Consider the following 5,972-nt stretch of genomic DNA (forward strand, 5'->3'; position numbering starts at 1 on the left):
AAAAAAAAAAAAAAAAAAAAAAAAAAAAGAAATTTAAGACTTATAACATTAATGTATACATTGAGAATTGCAAGATATTCACTGAAAAAAGAAAACCTGTATCCCCAGAAAGACATACCACAGTTACAGATGGGTTGACAGAACTGTTAAGATGGCAACACAGCCCACATGAATGTTCAACTTCCTTTTTGAGAAATGTATGAGGTAATCCTAAAATTTATATGGAACTGTAAGGAGCCCTAAGTGGTCAAAATAACATCTTGAAAAAAAAGTGGAGGATTTTAGTAATGTCATTTAAAACTACAGTAACCATGGGAGTGTGGTACTGGTGTAAAGGCAGAGGAAGTTTTATTGGAATGGAAGTGGGAGTTCATCCACAGTCCTTACATTTGTGGTCGTAGAGTTTCAAAAACAGCATCCCCACCATAAATGGGGAAGGTGTAGCAGTCTCCACGGGATTTGCCATGTGCCAAAGGATGAAGCTGGACCCCTGCCTCATGCCATGTAGGGAAGATGACTCGAAGTTGACCCCAGGCTTGATGGCAAGAGTTACTTCTGTACATTTCTTAAGTGAAGACAGGTAAATCATCATGACCTCGCATCCTTAGGTATGGCATCAGAAGCACATGTACAAGAGAAAAAATAGGCAAATTGGAGTTTATCAAAATAAAAAATGTGTGCACCCAACAGCCATTATCAAGAAAGTGGAAAGACAACCCCCATGGGATAAAATGCCTGTAAATAATATATCTGTAAGCGCTGCGCATCCAGGCAAACGACCCAGTTAAAACTTGGAAGAACACTCTAGGAGGCTGAGTCAGGAGGATTGCAAATACAAGTCTATCCTGGACTACTTTGCAACTTAGTGAAACCCTGGTTTAAAATTTAAAAGAAAAACAATTTTTAAAGGGTTGGGAGTGTAGCTCAGTGTGAAGACCTGAATTTAATCCCTCGTATTGAAAAACAAAACAACTCCCCATCCAAAAAAACACCAACAACAAAGCTAGAAAAAGTTTTAAATAGACCTTTCTCTAACAAAGTCCTAACAGTCAGTGAGCACATGGACAATGGTCAACCTTAGCAGATAAATGCAAAGAGACTCCACACCCACAAGGATGACGATAATTAAGAAAGACAGGCAATAGTACATGTTGGCGAGTGTGTGGGGAAATCAGAATCCTCATGTAGTTCTGGCAGGAGAGTTAAGTGGGACAGACACTTTGGAAAACAGTTTGGCAGTTCTTCAACAAGTGAAAATAGAGTCACCATATGACCCAGAAATTCTACTTCTGGATGTATACCCAGGATAATTGAAAAAATACTTCTGCAGCAAAACATGTACATGAATGTTTATAACAGAATTATTCAGAACAGCCCCAGAGTAGGAACGGCCTCTTTACTCATCAGCTGATCAATGATTAAACAAAATGCACTGGCACAGGATGGAATATTACTTGACCATAAAAAGGAATGGCATCCTGGTACATGCTACAACATGAATGAGATGAATGAGCCTTGAAGGCAGGCGAAGAAATTGAAGCCAGACACGAAAGACCATACGTGCACATGTTATCCCTTTTATATAAACTATCTAGAATAGGCAAAACCATAGAGACCGAAAACAGATTAGTGGTTGCCAGGTGGAGGTGGCAGTGAAGATGGAGTGACTACTTGGGACATGGGTTTTCTTTTAGGGTGAGGAAAATGTTCTGCATTAGAAACAGCAGTGTTGCTAAAATAAGTTGGTTGTCTGTCAGTGTCATTCTGATTCACATTAAGTATCACTCAGGCTAACATTTCTGCTCCCTTTCTTAGGAGGACCCAAGCCTGGTGGTGTGAGAGAAGTCGCTTTGCAGTGTGCTTCCTGGAAGCCCTGTTCATGCCAGACCATCTTGTGGGCAGCAGGGTCCACTTAGGAAAGGTCTGCCCTCTGTCCTTGTGCCTAGGAATGATCACACAGTTGTCCCTGGGTGGCCTGGATGGTGCTCCCCTTGTAGATGGTGGACATGGATGGGCTCCACATGCCCTGCCAGGCCCAGAAGTGAGGTGTGGTCAGGGCCCTGGTGTGGTGAGTGCAAGAGAAATACACTTGGACAGGAGGCCTCTTGGTCCTTAGTGCTCTCTCTTCCTTAGACTGTGGCCTCTGCTGTCCAGCAGTGGGCATGGCCTGTCCTCCTAGGAGCCCTGTCCTTGGGCCTTATCCCTGAGCATGTCAGCCTGCTGAGGCAGAGAGGGTTATCGGGCCAAGCGGGTCAGCAGTCCAAGTGTTACCACACAGCACAATTCAGGAGGTCGCGGCCCCATTGCCTCTGTTGACCCATGGCAGTGGGGGCTTTGGGTCCTTCCTTGTAAAGCTGGGCTCCATCCCTCCCACCAGGGCTTCCTCTAGTTCTACACTGACCTCAACCTCATCTGACCGTGTTTTCTGGAGCAGTGAGGACCCACCCCAGCTCCTCCGGGCCCTGGTGTTCCCTGGCTCCTGAGTGTGCTTTATATTAGTAATAAAGCATTTATAGTGAGCCTTTATTTTTTTCAGAGATACTATCTTTAGAGCAATATTTGAGGTTTGCAGTAACATTTAGAGGAAGCCACAGAGATTTCCCATATTCCCGCATATTCTCTTCAGGCTTTGATGCCCTTGTTGTGGCCATATCCACCTTGGCTGTGTGACACAGAGCAGTTTTCCTGTGGTCCACCCCTCATCCTGCCCCTACTGCTGCCAACTGCTGTTCTGCCCACTGGCTCCAAGGTTACCTTTTCTCAAGTGTCATCGAGCTGGGAAACTTCTAGCTGGGATCATAGTACATGTAGCTTTCTCAGACTCAAATCTCTTGACAGGTCAGGGCAAAGACAGCACAGGGTGCCTATGGATCAGTCTGTTACCCTCCAAGTGAGTGAGGACAGGTCACCCTGGAGGAAATCAGCAAAGGTAAAGGATGCCCCTGAGTCCTCTGTCTTTTCCCCAACACTTGGGATTTCTGTTGCCAGGAGGACCAGAGAAACCTCTGCCTGAACCCAAGACTTGTATTTTGGGAAGTTGAAGGTGATGCGCATCTGCAACAGCCTCTGAATACCCAGCACCACTGTTCCCAGGCCCTGCCCTGCCAGGTCCCTGCCCCTTTTGTAGTCTCCACCACGGTGGCTCCAGGTGGGCCAGGACTGAACCTCAGCTTGCCACTCACCGTCCACTATGTGCCACAGGCAGCATCTTCAGCGTGGGGATATTACCCAGAGTCCCGCACTGGCCCAGGACTCACACTCTGAGCCCAGACTTCCTGTCTCCAGGATGTACCAGTGTGGTCCGAATGTTTGGGTCTCCTGCCCCCATTTGTGTATTGATATGAAGAGGTCACAGTTTTGGGAGATGACTAGGACATGAGAGGGAGTCCTGATGAATAGGCTGGAATCCCAAGGGAAGAGACCCAGCGAATCTGGTCTACACCCTTTTGGCCCTTGTGCCATGAGAAGACCCTTGGATGGCACCATTTGTGGAGAGCACAGCCTTTACCAGGTAGTGGTTGGCATGGTTTGCCCAGCCTCTAACACCGAGCAGGAGCCTCCTCCTATGTATAAGTGACCTGCTTTAAGGGATTGTGCTACAGTAGCCCTAGGAGATGAACACAGCATGTCGTCTTGGTCCCATGTGCCTTTGCTGTCCAGATACAATGCACACCTCCAGGTCTGTCTTCCTGCCTTCACAGCAAGAGCTCAGTCTTCTGAGTGGGGTGACCTTGGAAAGAGGACACAGGTAGGAGCCATCATCCTTGCAGACCCAAACAACCATGGCATGACCATGATCCAGAGAGGGGATTGGTTCATTGTCATGCTTGGTCTCCCAGATCCCCCAGGACTGCCAGAGTGTCCCATACCTTCCCAGGACCAGCTGCAGGGGGATAAGCCCAGGATCTGTGCCACCAGTTTTGGATAGCACCTTATCTCCCTGACTCCTTCCTGTCTGAGATACTCCTTCCTGTCTGTTCAGAGTAGTTTTCCTCCATGGCTGAACATGACACTTGGCCCTCGTTTTCCCACTGACATACCATCTCTCTCGATGATCTACACCTTTGTCCCCTCACCTGCCTCTCCTCAATCTAGTTCTGTGTCTTCTGACTCCCGAAAACTCCCAGAAGAAGAAGGGCCATCTGTGGAGGGCTGCTCCAAAGCGAGGAGCCACTGGAGGAGGCTGGTGGCACCATCACATGGGCCTCTGGAAGGTGGATGTCTGGCTGGTGTGCAGGAGGGATCCATGTAGCTGAAAAACACCAGTTAGATTCACTCTTGAGTAATCCTGGTTTCCCCAGCCGCTCCCAGATCTCTGTCAAATCCCAGGCCTGTGCGTCAACCAGCTGTCCATTGGGCTTCCCCTCTGCAGCGTCCTGCAAAGTCACTTCATGTTGACCCCTCTGCAGGGTGAGCAGGAGGAGCAGGAGAAACTGGAAAGGACACTAGCTCCCTAATCCATGTCTTGGGATGTTGGGAGGAGATTTCTCACTCTCCTGCCAGCCCATGAAGGAACCAGTTAATCTGCCTGCAAAACTGGAGTAATAACAGAGACAGTTTCACCTCAGTATATGGAATATGGGATCTAGTGCCCTCATGAAGACCAAGCTCCATGATGCACTGCTCCCATCTATATAATATCACAGTCCTTCTATGTCACCTACCACATGTACTTTAAACCATTTTAGGTTACTCATACTGCTCAGTGCAATGTAAATGACAGGCAAACAATTGTTAGAATGCATTATTTAGGGAATGATGACAAGAAAAATTCTTTTCATAGATGCTGGGGTTAGGATTAGGGTTTAGGGTTTAGGGTTTAGAGGTTAGGGTTATGGTTAGGGTTAGTTCCCGATATTTCTGACTCATGGCCAGTAGAGCCACACAGGCAGACCCTGACCTGGTGGACAGAGAGGGCCAGCTGTGCTAATTTTGGAAAACTGCAAGTATTAAAACAAATATACACAAAGATACAGAAATATGCCAAGCACATAATTGTCATTTATGCTGATGAGATGAGATTCAGGAAATGTTTTCTCTTCCAGATGTCCAAAATTAGGTCATGTGGGACCCTACCATGATTCCCAAGAAAAAGGCATTCATAGGTGGTTCTCATTTGCTATGGGGACTGTCCTGAAAGGGAGACAAGACATTGTTCCCATGCTTAGGAACAGTTTTCATAAACAACACAAACAATCCCTTGAAAGCAGTCCCTTCCACACTAATCAGATTTTAGTACTAAGTAGTTAAGGGTATTTACCATATTTGCTGAAATGTTTATGTGAGAGCTCAAATGGACATAAGAACTAATTCTCATTATAAAATATTCCCTAGAAAATTTTTAAAGAATTTATAGTGGTTTACAGTAAAGGCCACATTTCTAATTCCATTTAATAATACAGCAAGTCTTGATTTCTGTATACATTAAATATTTTAAAAATATATTCTGTTCTCTGATACAATGAATTCACAAACTGCTCATAGCTAATGTATCAGCAAATTGCTGTGTAAAAGCCATTTTCTTGCAAGAGTGAAAACTGGGTAGAATTTGCCCTCCACCTGTGGGACTGCAGGCAAGCAAGCTGTCCTTCTGAGGTTTCACTTCATCTTGTAGATCTCCGCCTTTGTAGAACTCTGCAATGCCAGCTACCCCTCCACAATACTAAGGTTAGGAATGAAGGTCATTAGTTCAGATTATGGCAAGCATTTCAAATTGCCGTGTTCACTTTCTTCTTGTTGTGACACATTGTCTTTCATCTCTATGATGTATTTATATGCCTTGCATTACACACACACACACAGAGAGAGAGAGAGAGAGCGAAAGCTTTGGTCAATCCAAGGATATATATATATCCTTGGATTGGTTATTAAACAATGGGATCGTCAGTTCTTCACTGTGTGGCATCTCTGAGGCCATCTCCACCTTGACCATGTGTCCTTTCCATCTTGGCCATGGCTGGAGACATGGCTAT

The sequence above is a fragment of the Chinchilla lanigera genome, unplaced genomic scaffold (genome assembly GCF_000276665.1).
Source record: "Chinchilla lanigera isolate Chin_1 unplaced genomic scaffold, ChiLan1.0 scaffold00145, whole genome shotgun sequence".
NCBI lineage: Eukaryota > Metazoa > Chordata > Mammalia > Rodentia > Chinchillidae > Chinchilla > Chinchilla lanigera.